General features: G+C 47.9%; 1 protein-coding gene across 1 annotated transcript in view; it reads right to left on the bottom strand.

Moving 5' to 3' along the window:
- LOC102384482 (glypican-5-like) overlaps positions 1-3,278 on the bottom strand; it is a 628,050-nt gene extending 624,772 nt beyond the window's left edge. The window contains exon 1 of the mRNA XM_025209865.1: positions 3,229-3,278. The gene's annotated coding sequence lies outside the window, so the exon portion shown is untranslated. The remainder of the gene's footprint in view (positions 1-3,228) is intronic.
- Between the last annotated feature and the right edge of the window lie 13,134 nt (positions 3,279-16,412).

Genomic DNA, 16,412 nt, shown 5'->3' on the forward strand with positions numbered 1-16,412 from the left:
AAAGTGAACTTTACTCTCTTAATGATACTTCTAAGTCAGTATTATCATCATACAGTGAGCTATGCAGTTTTGCTCTATTCAGTATTAGCCTTGGGGTAGAACCTTTAACATAATTATAGAAATCCAATATAAGCTTTTTGTACTCTACATTCCTGGGTGCTGAGATTAATTAGAGATGATTAGTACTATCTTGAAGTCTTTAATAACTCTGGAAAGCACATAATAAATTCATCCTATTACATCTTAATGCAAAACACAATCTCAATGAATAAGGAGCAGGGGTAGACAAAAGCAATGGCACTATATGGTGATTGAGTGGCACACTGCATTAACGTTGCTGAGATACAGGCTCTGGAATATATATCAGATTTCAGAGTGATAGCAGCTAAGTGTGCAGCACAACTGAACTAAGCACAGCAATCTTTTTTTTTTTTGATAAGGGCCTGATAAGGGCCTTAACCGAGATGGCTAAACTTTTATGAAAAGCTCCTTCCAGAGCTTCATAAACACCACCACGGATCAATAGTTTTGCTTCAGTGATTAGACCCCATTATGTTCTCTCTGGGCACTGCATATTGTAAATACATACGCATACACACACTCCCATATTTGTACCTTGTGTTTACTGTACCATGTTTTTACATCACTGCAGACCTTGTGACTCTCTACACACCTGCACTGAGGATTTGTCAGCTCTAAAGAACGGCAAACAGGAATGTGTAACAGGCTATAATGGAACAACTTCAGTCAATCATGATGCCAAGACACAGCATAGACCACACTATAGCTGAAGGAACCACTGTGAAACATTACTTGAAAAGACATTTTTTAATTTCAGTATGACAATGTTCATAGACTTTGCATATTCCCTTTCCACCAACATCTGAGTTTACCCAGAATCAGAGCAGCCCACTGTCAGATTGTCAGATTGGGGGCAGAGCTGGACTCACAAGACCTTTGAGCAATGCAAGTATAAGAGTTGTTCTAGATACATGCTACAGAGTGCTTCAGAGCAGGCACAGTCCATCTGTCTATCCTTTCATCTGTTTCTATAAGGTTACTCAGTGTTGTAGCATTTGAGAATCTTGTAATCACCTCTGGGAACTGAGCACCTAACTAACGGTAAGGGACTGTTCATTGCATTTAATGAACAAGCTGACAGACCCGACTGCTAGTCAGATCCCATCTCACATTTTAACATTCACACACTTGATTCATTTCAGATGAGGGGAGAGAGCTAAAAATAGCATGTACCTCACAGAAAACTATTGTCCATGCCAACCACCATGACAATTCTGCTAAGCAGCGAGTCGATCAAATGCCTCTTTCTGTCTCAGCCTCTAGTACAAAAAGACAGTGGAGGCAGAAGTGCTAAGCCAGCCTTGAAATCTACCACAGTAAATGGAAAGTGTGCATGCTCCATAAGGCTTTGCTGCCCAGGGCTCACTTCCCGAGGCATACACTTACTAACGGAACAGAACATTTGACTGTACATGCTCAGGCTACAATTTTTAAAGGGCTGTAGCCTTCCTGAAACAAGCTAATTTTTTATTTCAAATCCAAACAGGCTGGCTAAGCCTTGGGGATTGAGCATACGCTGTGTTTCAAATTTCCATCTACAGCTGTTTTTGCTAGAATGTAGTTCAAAAAAACCTCCTAACTGAAGTTTGTTAAGGGAAAAGCATCTCTCCCCCTCATTGAGATGAAAAAAAAATGGAAATGGTTTTCTTTAAACTTAAATGAGAAAAGTCACGTGCAAGCACAGACCCATTATGAGACATTTCTGACTGAACTGTTTATGTTCTAAAACTTATGTGAGAACAATGGCTCCTGTTGGAAACTATTCTGTAAGTGTAATAATAGTTAATGCCTGCGCACCTGTTAGGTTAAAACATCCCTATCATAATCCCAAATTCTGCAAGGTGCCAAACAAGCACATACTAAAAGGGCATACAGTCCAGATCCTCCACTGATGTAAATCAACATAACTGTACAGGAAAAAACAACAAACAGCACCAAACCTGTGCCAATTATTACCAGTTGAGAACTTGACCCATATGCTGAATTTTAATTGAGTGGAAGTCAAGCTAAATTTTGCCACTGATGTCAGTGGCATTAGTGTTTGATCAGATATGCATGTTTCCAACACTAAGAAAAGTCTGGTCCGTCAGAATAAAGTCCCATGCACCAAAATAAAATATACATTTCCTTTACAAGGTAAACAAATGTCCCACTTTCCTGCATGGCCATTCAGCCAGACAACTCATGTGGGGGGTTTTTTGTTTGGTTTTTTGTTTTTTTTAAGTACAATGACAAATGCTTTGTAGTCCTTCAAAACCTCTGCAGTTACAGTAATGGCTGCATTCTAAAAGCGGGGTGCCAGATCCTCAGCTAGTTCAGGCTGACCTACTTGTTCCAATGGAGAAAGGCCAATTTACCCAAGCTAAGACTTCCATATTCAAAATATTCCTATGCTTACCCTATCAGAAGGCCAACTCAGTGACATTTGTCTTTTGTTCCTTTATATTTTGACAGACTTTATATTGCACAGTAACTTTTACAAACAAAATTCTATTCCAAAGTTTAGCTTTTAATATCAGGCAAACTCAGTGCCATAGCAATGAACTTTGGTGCCCAGGGCAAAGCCCGCAGCAGCAGCCTGCCCTCACCCCATGCACAGATCTGTGGGACACACGCCTCCCATGCTTGCACAGAAACACACCGAGCGGTGGGGACCACCCTTCCCCTGCCCCCACACCCTCCCAAACAAGCTGCTCATGGCTCCATCCCATGCCCCGCCACAGCATGGGGCATCTATTGGTGCCTGTTCACTTTGGCGCCCAGGGCAGTCGCCCCGCTCACCCCTGCCCCCTTGTTATGGTACTGAGCAAACTTTCCCAAAGACTCAGAAAGCAACCAAGGTTTAGTAATAGGGGAAGGTGCAAACTGTTTCACACTGGCTAAACCAAACACCCAAAGTTTTGTCCTTCTTGGGACTCATTTGTCGGGTGTAGCTGTTGCCTCAGCCTCAGGAAAGGTCAGCAATAAGGAATAACCAGTTTAAATGAGAAGGTTAATCCTAAACGGAAGAGGGAACCATTGCCAGACCATCCTTTTCATATAATTATCTACTACATGCAAAAAGCTTAAAAAATAAGGCCGCAGCCCCAAGTAAAGTGCCTCCCTGCTTTTGCAGTCTCCAAAGCAATACAAGAGATCCACACAGACCTGTAGTTTCATTTCTTTCCTCCTTCCAGTAAGGACTGCATAAAGACAGGTCTGCGAAAGAGAGGAATACAACACAAAGAGGCACAGTTAGCTCAAGTCACCAGGAGGGGGAGAAGGATTCCTACCTCAACCATCAAATATCAGTTCAGCCTCTGCACTTCCTAGATCAAGAACTTTGAAGCATTAAATTTTCTCTTATGCATTTCTGGATCCCAAGGAAGAAGCAGAGAAGCAAGGTGCCAACATCCATCAAGATACAGGCTAAATCTCCTGGACACCAAACATTATAAACACTTATTCCACTAAAATGCAGAGGAAGCTTCTCAGCATTTACAACTCTGCTTTCCATGGCAGAGCTTAATAATCAGCAGTTTTACATCCCAGAATATAACAGAAGCATAATGCCCCAGGGCACCAAGTACATTTGCCAAATCATGGACATCTGGAGCGGTCCGCAAACTCACCTTAACTGTCCCTAGTCCTAGGAACTGAGACGTTACACATAAACAGGTTTAAGTAATCAGAAACTGGTTTAAATCTGTAACAGAAGTTCAGTGCACATAAACCATTTTCAAAATGGCTGAAACTGGTTTAAGATAAACCTGGTTGAATGTAGTATCAGATTTAACTGATTTGGGTCTAATTTGTTTATGAAACTTCTGTCCCAGACCCCTTCCTGGCTCAAGTTAAATCACAGTCCCCCAGCATGCTTTCCAGCCCTGGGCTGGGCTGTGCTGTCTGCTGCAGCAGAGCAGGGCTGCAGGGAGAAGGCAGGGACTACCCTCAGCCAGGCAAACCTCAGCTGGCATCTGGGGCCAGGGAGAGGGGTTAAAACTTCCCTTCACCCAAGTACAGAGCTGCCCTCCCCTGCTAAAAATGTAGTGCTAGTTGAGACTGTAGACTACAAATCCCAAACGTACCTGGAAGCAGGAAGGGGAAGTGATGAGCAACCCTGCAGAGTCCTGCTACTGTGATTTTGGACTGTAAATCCCAGAGACCTCAAGTAAGGAGGAGGAAGAAATGAACACACAGCCCATACTGTCTATATGCCAGAAAGCTGTGCTCTAGTGCCCCTCTCCCCTCTTGGCCCAATCCACTGCAGGTATGTGACTGCATTTTCTGAATCAAAAGTGAATGTCTGTCCAGTTGTTTCTCAGTTTAATCTCTGCAGCTTAGAGTTACCTGCAAAGACTGAACTGATTTAGCCTTGGACTTTTTGACCATCTATACTTAGCCTTACAGAGCTGAGTAGTCTTGTCACTGTAGCCATCACATTGTTAAATCATTACCATTGCCAATTAGACCAAAAACCCAGCTGTAAACTTCCATAAGCTTCTCAATCCTGGCGAGTGTATTTCCAAAACTCAGAAAGAGAATCATTCTGTGGAGCTTTTTCTTATTTTTAGGAATTCAGAAGCCAGACAACATAAGAGAAGTGTGTTAGTGTCACTATTGCCAATTCTTGCATGTTTATTTTGCTCAAAGAGGATTTTTTCTAGTACCATTGTACTGTGCAGTTACTTTTTTGTGAAACACTGGACAAGCACCAATGACAGTTAGCACTCTGAGCAACAGAATAATTGCTTTGTTAGTGTCTATTCTCTTTCAGCTCTTCTCTTTACTTCAAACACTGTTTATTGCACTGATCACTTGTTCTACTGTAGTCTGTGGTCCCTGTAATTACACAGCTAATTCTGCCCTGAATAGCAATAGACTCTGAAAACAGACATTTTGCAGTTCTACAACCTAGCATGTTTCACATGTCTCAAAAGAAATCCTGGAACTCCCTATAAGAATGTGGTACTGTCTTGATAAAAATGAGCAAGCACAGTTAAATTAGCCATCAACAGGAAGAAAACAACACAGGAAATGCCAGCCAAAGCCTGAAAACCAAGTCATATAACATCCAAGTCACAAACAGGTACCTCAAACAGCCCCAAAACCGATACACTCCAGCTCCTTACTGTCATGCTGAACAATATAAGATTTGCAGTCAATAAGCACTTTACCATCCAACATTTACAACTGGGTCTCTTCACCCAGTCAGCCTCACTTAAGCCTGGCTGACTGATACTAAAAGACAGGGATTAGCTTCCTTCTTAAACACTGAAATCAAATCACACATACACACACATGCAGCAAGTCTGGAGGGGAACTAGACAATCTCTTTCTTATCAGGCTCAGTTGTAAGGAAACCTCACTTGAATCAAAACCTTTTCAAGTCCACAGTAAGAGAGCTGCACTCACTCCCCTCAAAGAATTGTATGTGGTCATTAATGTAGCTTTCTTTTGCTTGTTCACAAATAAGTAAAATCTTTATTGTATCTATCTTTAAAATATGAACTTGCTCTAAGAAACTGAAAAACCCTTTTTGTTACTTCTGTTACTCCCAATAACATTTATTTATTTATTTACTATTCCTAATATGCATTGATAATGTGGTAGGATCTACGAGCCAACCAGGTCAAGATCTATCGTGATGTTAGAGTCCAGATCTGTAAATCCTTTAGAGCAGGATAGAGAAAACAGTTGGAAGAAAATATAAAATAAATGCAACGGGAAAAAAATTATATAATTAAACTATTTTTAAACTCTGTACCCTGCTGCTTTTGCCCCAGGAGCCCCGCGCTAGCTGCACCACAAATTCCCTGCCCACCCGGTAGTCAGAGGCGCAACATGGCATTGCACAGCTTCCAAGGTAAAGGCAGCAGGGTGCAGAGTCCCAGCCTGCAACAGGGAGCCCACATCTACCCCACGCAGAAGTCAGGGGGTATGTACCCCCCATGCCTCCCCCCGGGGGCGGCATGCAGTGGTGGGGAGCTGTCCCCCTTCCCCCCATGCCCCTGGACAAGCCACCCATAGCTTCAACCCACGACCCACCCCGGGGACCCATTCACCCCAGCACCTGCCCCTGCCCCACTCCCTCCCTTCCTCACCACAGGGGCCTCAATCCCCCCCCTCCCAGTTCCTCCACTCTTCCCCTTCCCCCTTCATAGACTTACTGACGCGCCCCCTGCCCCACCCACTGCATCCACCTGGAGTCTGTGCCCAGGCTACCCCAAGGTCCTCTGCACTGACACTGCTGCTCTGCTGGGCAGCCCAAAGGTGATAGAGCGGAGCCTGGGCACAGGTTCCAAAACCATGTATGTGATTAACACATTAAAAAAATTAACATAAGAACCAATTAACATGTTAATCACATGTGTTAACTGTGATTAATTGATAGGCCTAATATATATTTGAGAATGACTTTGGCAAGCTGTGTAAATTGTTTTCATCTTAAAGATCCTTACAATTTTGTGTCAAACTCAAGTGTTCAAAACATGAATCAGGTCCCCCCCAAATCATAAGATTGATGTATAATTTTATTTTATATATATATGATATTCTGGTAATTTAATTTTCCTTCTGGCTTTTGAGGGGTTTTTTTTGTTTGTTTGTTTGTTTTGATTTTCATATGATCATAGGACATCAGGAGCTAGGGCTCTAGGTAGTATCACCAAATATCATAAGACTCTTAATCAAATTGAGAATGTTGACAGCTCTTAAGATTTTAAAGGATGTTACTAATGTTTTCAAATATATGAGCACTCAAAATAAAGTTATTCAAATGCAGTATCCAAACATAACTACTGGATTCAATGTTTAGAATGTACATTTCTGATAGAATCATTTGAGCCAGAAGTCATAATTACAAACAGCTTAACTACACTAATTAATTTAATTCATTTAAAATGACTGGAAGACCCATTGCAATGGGTCATGCATTATTCATGCAGATATTTGCTAACTTTTGAATGCTGGCTTACAGTTCTATAAAACTTTCAGTCATGTAAACAGAGATCAAGACAGTGGAGACTGACAGGAGTAAGTGCGGGTTTTTCTGTTCCACTAACTTAGTGGTCTATTCCTAGCGCAAGTAAGTATTGCTCCCATATGGATACCCCTCCTGCTGGACCAGTAAAAACGGGTCTCCCCATTCATTTATAATAAAAGTGAAGTAGGTGGAAGTGCTCAAGTGTTACCCACATGGAAGTTAGGAAGCAGTGGAATTAAGGCCATCAGTGAAACCTGAATTCAACCCACATGCATATGTGCATGATAACACAATCTGTAAATTCATGAACACACTCTACCACACACAAAGGACCCCTGCCTCAGCCCATGCAATATTCATTCAGATATTTGCTAACTTTTGAATACTTGACTCTGTGACTTCATTTTTCTAAAATGTATTAAAGGACATTAAGATTTTAAATATCAGCTCAAATAGTGTAAGGTTATTAGCAGCTGAAAATGGTGTTTTATAACAAAATGCCAATCTCTCTCATGCTCCTGCCCCTATTCCTCAGCCTCTTCCCCATTATCTGTACTCCTCCTTGCCATGTTCTCCCATATTCTACTCATCTCTTCCTCTGTCTCCAGAACTCCTCTCCCACCAGGCTCCCACCCTGGCCACACTTGCATTCCTCACCCTTCAGCTATTTGTTCCTCCTCTTCCTCCCACACTACCTGGGTGCAAGACAAGCATGAGAGCACAGGAGGCAGTTTTCCTTTTATCCATTCCTCTGCCTACAAGCAGAAGCAGCATCTGAAGGGAAAACCCTGCTCAACACCAAGATGGAACATTTTCACTCTGTACACAAGGGAATTGAACATGCTTGAACACATGGACATTTAGGAGGATTTACACGTCACATTCTAACAAGCATCCACAGGGATTTTTCAAATGCTTATACCTTGGCCAAATTTTGACACATATGTTCACAGTCCTATCCCCAACACTAAGGCCTCTTCTCTTTCAAATTCTACATCCCTGTTCCAAAGATATTGAGCATGAGAAGGACTTTTCAATTTTACGGTTTTACCATCTTTTCCTCTAGCTGCATTTTCTGAAGTGGGCAGATTGCTGTAGCTGAAATATTGTAAAATATTTTCAGCCAGAAACAGACCCACAGCCTGTTTGGCAAAGTTAAAAACAACTGAAAAGAGGTTCTTACAATGCTTCAGGCTCTGCATAGAAGTGGCCCAACCTTCCTACAACAGGTAGAGTCAAAGGATTTTAAAGGAGTTTGCTGTGAATTCGAGCCCAACAGGGTCAATGGAAACGCTATTCTACCTCCAGACTGGTACTCCCAGAGATGGTGGGTGAATAGCTTAATCTCAAAGGAACAGACATTCAAAAAGCCCAAGCCTGAATCAATTCAATCTTTGCAGGTTAGTCTACCCTGCATAGACTGAATTGATTTGCAAGTGAGCAGACATTCACTTTTGATTCAGGAAATAGAGCCACATGCCTGCAGTGGCTCAGGCTAGAAGCTGGAGGGTGTTACAGCAAGCCCTCCCTTCCCTTCCACAGCAGCTGCAAGGCTGGAGGGAAAGTTGATCTGGGGGGTATGCCCAGCCCCTCCCCACATATGAGTGGGGAGGGGTTTAAATCCCCACCCCAACCTGCAGGGAGGCCAGCTGTGGCCTGCCTGGAAGGGGATGGAGGAAGTAGCCCCTTCCAAGCTTGTCCCTAAGGGGGGTGGAGCGTGGCCAGACACTGGCCCGGGCAGCACTTCAGGTGAACGGGGACAGGGAGGGGGATTAAACTCCCCTGTCTCCCCTCTCGGGTACAGGCATGGGGACCCCAGCCAGGGTCTGCCCGGCTTTCCCCCATGCTTGCCACTCACGCAGCAAGGGTCCTGGCCAGAACCAGCCTGCATAGCCCCACCATCCGCCCAGAGCTGAGGCTGGGGCTGCAGGACTGAGGCTGTGGCTGTGGGGCAGAGCTGGGCTGGCCCACAGGTGCTTCTGAGGGCAGGAGCAGAAGGGCCAGCCCGGGCTGGGCTGCGGGGGCAGGGCCCTTCCCAGAGGGGTGCGGCTCAGGCTGGGGCTGCAGGAGCTGTGCAACTGGATTGCTTCTGGCTGCTTGTTCACAGGCCCGGTGGGGTTGTCAGAGAGATGTAGCCAACAGGGCCAGGCCATGGGGGCAGGGCCCTTCCCAGTTTGCTGCAGCTCCGTGACAACCGGGCCCAGTGCACATGAATGGCATCTGGTCTGCAGCAGCACAGAAGCGATGCCACTGAAGCTGTGGGCGGGCACCTTGGCAGCTGGACTGGCAGCACAGGATACATTAATCATGCCTGCAGCTGTCTGGGCAAGCTTGGAGGCACTGGCGGGCCCAGAGCCCAGCAGCTGCCCGCTACAGGGGCTTGTGTGTCCAGAGCCACTGCTGCACTCCTGTCCATCACTGTACAGCATCTGGGTAGCTGCATGCTGGCTGAGGCCAGCACACCTGTTCTGCCTTCCTTGGCCAATAGCTGCCACTGCCACCATCCCGGACCCAATCACACCGTTCTGGGTGGGCGGGAGGAAAGCTTCAGCCCAGCAGCTTCTGCCCAGCGCAGAAGAGCTGTTCTGCTCCCCTCACCTCCAGCTGCAGCTCCTATTCCTGCCATACCGTGCTGGGTGGGTGGAAGTTTCAGCCCAGCAGCTTCTGCCCACCTCATGGAAATGTGGCTCCAGCTCCTGGCCGCCTTCCACCCACGCCACCCACTCTCAGGGATTACTCATCATGCCGGGTGGGTGAAGCAGATGGATGACGACTAGGTCAAATGGTCATAAACTACTACAAGACCATTTCAGGCTGGACATAAGGAAGAATTTCTTTACTGTCCGAGCCCCCAAGGTCTGGAACAGCCTGCCACCGGAGGTGGTTCAAGCGCCCACATTGAACACCTTCAAGAGCAAACTGGATGCTCATCTTGCTGGGATCCTATGAACCCGGCTGACTTCCTGCCCTTTGGGCAGGGGGCTGGACTCGATGATCTTCCGAGGTCCCTTCCAGCCCTAATGTCTATGAAATCTATGAAGGCAGCCAGAAGCTAGAACCAGAGCTCCATGCACTAGGCAGAAGCCACAGGGCTGAAGCTTCCCACCCACACACAGTGGTGCAGCAGGGGTGGCACTGGCCGTGGCAGGTGGAGGCAAGGGAGGCAGAACAGCCCCGCTGGCCCTGGCCAGTGCATGGCTATTGATGCAGCTGTAGCCAGGTGGGTGTTGCACAGTGACGAACAGGTGGTGCAGAGGCGGCTGTGGGCACACGAACCCCATGGCAGGTGGCTGCGGGGCTCCAGGCCCACCAACACCCCTGAGCTGGCCCAGGGAGCTGCAGGCACAATTAACACATCCTATATGTCCAGCCTGGCTGCCAAGGAACCCACCCACAACTACAGTGGTCTCACCTCCACGCTGCTGCCCAGCCACCTGCTGTGACAGCCTGGCCTGGTGTGTACAAGTGGAGCCACAGCCAGCTGGAAAGGGCCCTGTCCCTGCAGCCTAAACTGGGCTGATCCCACCAGGCTCTTCCAAGCCAACTGTAGCTCCATGACAGCCCCGCCCAGCCTGGGTGCAGGAAGCCGGGAGCAATCCTGACACAGCTCCTGCAGCCCGAGCCACAGTCAGCTGAGAAAGGCCCAGCCCCAGCAACCAAGTCCCTCTGCACCCAGCTTCAGCAGCACCTGAGGACTAGCCCAGTTCAGCCCCACAGTCACAGCCCCAGCCCCAGCCAGATGGCAGAGCCATGCTGGTTGGCTCTGGCCATGCCCCTGCTGCTAGAGCAGTGAGGGGGATGGCAGGATCCTGACAAGGGCTGCTTTGCCCGGACCAGGCAGACCCTGGAGGTGAGAGAGGGGAGGGAGGTGGAATGAACCACCTCCCCTGCCCCTTCACCTTAGGGGGCAACGCTGGCTAGCTTCTGACCAAGGCCCCACCCCTGCTCCAGCTAGTGCTGGGCTGTGCTTCTCTCTGGAGCAGAAAGCACAGCCCAAGCATGCTGGGATGCTGTGGGGCTCTGATTTAACTTAAGCCAGGAAGTGAATTAATAACAAATCAGTGGTGAGAAGCAACCAAATTTCAGCATTGCAGACTGATTCATATGACTCACCAACAATATGATTTTGGATGGTGAAAGATTTGCCAACTCCCTAGCAGACTGAATAGAATTATGGAGATCTATGTCAGCAAAGCATCTGGAATCCAAGTATGCAAGCAGTGCCACAGGAATCATATATACAGCAGACAAAAAAGTAAGGAAACAGATCTAAGCTGGTAAGAAGCAGAGCAAGGGTTTTTCACATTACTTATTGTAATAGTAAACTGTTCCTTCTTTAATTTTCTTGCCACTAATTTTTTACTACACTACATACAGGTTTCCCTCGCTTTAGGCACGTTCTGTATTTGCAAATACCTGGGGAGTCAGATGTGAAAAGTAGTTTGTAGATTCCCTTTGAGGATCAGGCCTGAGAGATGAGAGACAGGTGGTGTTCTGTTGATGTCTCTGATAGATTTTTGGTGTGCGTTCATTCTGGTGCACAGTTGTGGCTTGGTGTCTCCACTTATTTTCCATCAGGGCATTTGCTCCCCACCCCAGCCTATCCCTCACTCCCTGATGCCTCCATTTCCATTTTCACTGACTGGCTTTCTTGCCTGCATTGCATGCCAGCCTCTGGCTTCTTTACTATTCCTTCCATCCAGGAACAGCACACAAACCAACTGCAGGTGTTTCCTCAGCCTGACAAAGGGTTTTTCAACCCAAAACCTTGCTAAGATATATTTCTCTAACTATTCAGTTGGTCTACTAAAAGATACCAGATTAGATTGACCCAAAGAACCTTGTCTGCTAGTGCCATGTCCTTAGACCAACACCCCTAGCACCTGTCCCCGGTCAGATGACCGGAAAGACGCAGGGCCCTGGGCACATCTAAGCCCCAGGGCTGGGGCTGGCAGGGAGAGTTCTCTCAGCTGCTGGAGAAGAAGCTCCTGCAGAAAAGGAAAGAAAGGCTCTATCACAGTTTGGCTGCCTGAGATGCTGCTGGTGCTACTGTGCTGCTTACTAAGTTATTACCTGTTGTCATTTAAAGTGGTGGACTGGACTAAGGCTGTTGGGGCAGAGGAGACCTCATTGGGACACTACTGTGTCACGTAGAGGCCCCAGCACCAGTGAGGGTGCACCTTAACTAACACACACATCACGAGTTTTGCTTGTCAGCAGCTTAAAGTGCAGTTTCCCAGAAACCCGTGCACCTATCTCCTTGAAACGTGGCAAGCTTTGTGGCCTCAGCAGGGGCTACCACACCTACTGTTTTCATCCAAATCTGCCAAAAAATGACAAAGTTATAGGAAGTTTTGTGCTTCCCCATTATAGCCTATGAGTGAAATGTCGAAACAGCAAAACAGTTTCGACAAAATAAAATGGAACAGTGCTTTGAAATTAAATGAAACTGAAAACAAAACACTGTCCCATTGAAACAGTGAAATGGAAGTCAAAACTAAACGGTGCTGTTTCACATAGCCCTAATGTACAGCATAAAGGGAGGGAAACTTATATATTTAAAAAAAACCTACAACTACTTTAACTGATCAACTGTAGTATAGCTTTACTCTCACTTGTCTCTGACCCCAACTGCATGGCAGAAATGCTGTTCTGTAACACCTTAAGAAAAATATTTCTTACAGAAGCACAATAAATCTCGCTATTGCTATTCTCCTAAAGACAACAGTAAACTAATAGGATTATGTTTCCTTTCTCCTGTGGGGGGAGCATATCAATGTCACAAAACTCTGAGCTATACTACATCAAGAAAGCTTCCACAGGAAATATGTGCAGAGAAAATTCTGAACTGAAACACAGATCTAGAGGCCTACATGGATTAGAAGGTTTACAGCAGAACTGAACTTGTTTCTGTTTTTTTTAAATGAAATATGTCGGCTTCTCATCCTTCTGTAGTTGCAATGGAAACTCTGGACTGCAAATCAACATGGGGCCATCTGGTTTTACAGGAAGAAAAAGTAGCTCTAAAAGGCTTGCCTCATTCACCTCCACTCTGAAGCCTAATGAGAATTCACATATTAATACCAACTATGTATCAGAATGCTACTCGGATTTCATTGTTAGAGGTGCACTGATATATTGGTTGTATATCGGATCAGCACCGATAAAAGGAAAATTAACATTATCGTCAGCTGGCATTTTTTGGCTGGTGTAGCCGATAAGATCATCAATAAATGCCACGTGAATGCATGCAGCCACCATACACAGGCCAGAAATGCAGCCCGGCAGCTTGGAGAGTAGCATCCGGCCCGTAAATCTGTGGGGGTGGGAGGGAAGGGGCATGGTGGGGGCAGATCAAGGCCCCCACAGCAGGAGAGGAAGAGGGAGGGAGTGGGGAAAGAGCACGGGCTGCCCAGCCATGGTGGTGAATGGACCCTGCCAGGAGTGGGAAGGCGCCATGGGCAGCTTGTCCAGGAAGCATAGGGAGATGGGGAGGAGGGTGGCTCCCCGTCACTACACACACCCCCAGGGTAGGCATGGAGGGCATGTGCTCCCCCCTGGATTTCTGCGCAGAGTAAGGGTGAGCTGCCCACTGCGGGCTTGGTACTGGAGACTGCACCAGCCTCTTCCTGGCAGAGGGGCTAGGACAGGTTTGGAGCACTAGGAGGGGTGGCTATAGGGTGGGCTATAACCCACTCAGCCCCCACCCCTGCCCTGCCCCCCAACCAGGAAGAGTCTAGTGCAGCCCCTGGCTCATAGCAGGCAGCCCATCCTCACCCTGTGAACAAATCCAGGGTGGGCACGTGCCCCCATACTTCTCCTGGGGGTGTGCACAGCAGCAGAGAGCCACCCCTCTCCCCTGCATCTCCTAAACAAGCTACCTGTGGCTCCGCCACACTCCCAACGGGGTCCATTCACCACCCTGGCTGGGAAGTGCCTGCCCCTGCCCCACTCCCTCCCTTTTGGGCGCCTCAATCTACCCCCCCACCATCCTTCATGCCCCTTCCCCTCCACAGACTTGGAGCTGCTCTTCAAGCTGCTGGGAAGCATATCGGCTATCCGATCGGTATCGGCTGATATGGGTGGTTAATAATCTGCCATCAGTATCGGCAAAAAAAAAAAATCTTTATTGGTAACACCCCTCCTTAACATCCTACCATAGTAGGAGCTGCCTACCAGTAGGGAGGTAGGATTGATTTGAAGGACTATAAGGAACAAACAACACAAACATGTTTTTTTTTTTCTTTGAGACCCTCAACCTTGAAGTCTATAAGGAAGATGAGAAGGGAAAAAGGTGGTAAACAATAAAGATGATTCTGTAGCACAGGGGTGGGGGCAAAATACAGCTTGCAGGCTGTATTCAGCCCTCCAACTGATTGTATATGTCCTGCAGCTGCCCCCATGGCACTCTGCATAGGGTCAAGCCCTGGCCCCAGCCTGGCCAGCGCGCACAGCTTCCTGGCACTGCTGCTTTCAGTACTGCTACAGCCTCCAGGGGACTGCTCAGCTCCCCGCAACTCCAGAGGATCCTCCTGCCCTTTCTGTCCCTCTCCTGGCTGCAGGTATCACATACCTGCAGCCAGGTGTCCCCCAGTGGTTGGGGACACAAACTAGGCACCACATGTAGGGGGGAAGCTAAAACCAGGCAGCTCCCGCCCCAGCACATGGGACTCCAGTTCCAGCTCTCAGCCGCCTGCCACTCACTTGGCCACCTGATGTGATGAGTAGCCACCTGCAGGCAGTCAAGTGGGTGAAAAGAGGCTGGGAGCTGGAGCCACCTGGCACAGGATGCAGGTGAAGGCACAGGGTGTGTGTGTGTGGAAGCATGACGTGGGCTGCCCCAGGCAGGAGCACTGTGGGGGGGCAGCCACAGCCATGGGTTGGGGGTAGAGCACACCTGCACTGCCCAGGCGACCACACGGGCAGCCTCCCCCACCCACACAATATGCAAGAGTAAGACTTTATTTTGAGCTATTATGCAAATCACATGTATACAATACAGAAACACAATATCAGGGCAAAAATTATTTTTTGAAATAAAATTCAACTATGTTATAGCAGATTTTTTATTTTTAGTATACTATTTGTTTATTCTCTATAATTTGTTAAAATGATATCTTTTGAAAGACTGTCTATATCGGGGCAGGCAATTATTTCAGGCGGAGGGCCACTTACCCAGTTTTGGCAGGCTGTCGAGGGCCATATGAGTAGCCCCGCCCCTTGACAGGTGCCCCCCCCCCTGGTCACCCTCTTGGGACCAATGCCAGCACCAGTGGGGCCCAAAGCGGGGTGCAGGCTGGCAGGGGTCCGTGGAGCCAGGCTGGGCTGCACCAGTAGGGAGAGGGGGGAGCTGGCCCGGCTCCATAGAGCCCCTGCCAGCTGTGACCCCATGCTCCTCCCACCCTGCTCTGGGCCCCGCCAGCAGGGGCCCATGCTCCCACTGGGTCCCCACCCACTCACTCCCAGTACCCCCCAGCCCTGTGGTACAGGCATGGGGCAGCGCACAGCCCTGACCCCCAGCTTGCTGGCAGGGAAAAAGCTGGTGCAGAGCGCGGGGAAAAGCAGCCCCTCACCCACCCCCGGGGCCGGCACTCCCTGCTGCAGGCACTCACAGCCTGCATGGGCCTGTCTGGAGCAGGCACAGCCAGTCCCAGGTGGGCTGTGAGTGGCTACAGCGTGGGGTGCCGGGCACAGGGCAGGCGAGGGGCTGCTTTTCCCTGCGCTCAGCACCACCTTGTAACCCAGCCCCACTGCCAGCCTGGCAGTGGGGCCAGGTTACAAGGTGGTGCTGAGCACGGGTGGTGAGGGGGAGAAGCCCCTCACCTGTCCCATGCCTGGTGCCCCACACTGGAGCGGCTTGCAGCCCGCCTGGGGCTTGCCTGTGCCTGCTCCAGATAGCTCCCAACAGGAACCAAGGGCAGAGAAATATTAGTTTTCTACATTTTTTTTTAGGGGCCCTGCGGGCTGGATAGAATGGCCTGGAAGGCCGCATCCGGCCTGTGGACCGTATTTTGCCCACCCCTGGTCTATATGCAGCCCTCGACAGCTCACCAAAACTTGTTAAGTGCCCCCTCCCCCCCCCCACACCTGAAATAATTACCCACCCCTGCTTTAGCAAGTTGAAGAGTTCCAGACATGCAAGCAGAAGTTCATGAATGAACAATCTTTCCAAGAAAAGAAACTATCTTAGGGAAATAACAGACACTGTTTTTCTCCCCAAGAAAGGTAAAACTGGTCTAAATAAAGCCCAAGATTAAACAAAAGGGATTTTGAGTGTCACCATTTTTATGCCCAATTTGAAAGCTTTACAAAGGGCCTAATATTTGGAAAAGTCTCTATTATCTACCATGTTAAAAAAAAAAATCAA

This window comes from Alligator sinensis, unplaced genomic scaffold (genome assembly GCF_000455745.1).
Source record: "Alligator sinensis unplaced genomic scaffold, ASM45574v1 scaffold237_1, whole genome shotgun sequence".
In the NCBI taxonomy this organism is placed as follows: domain Eukaryota; kingdom Metazoa; phylum Chordata; order Crocodylia; family Alligatoridae; genus Alligator; species Alligator sinensis.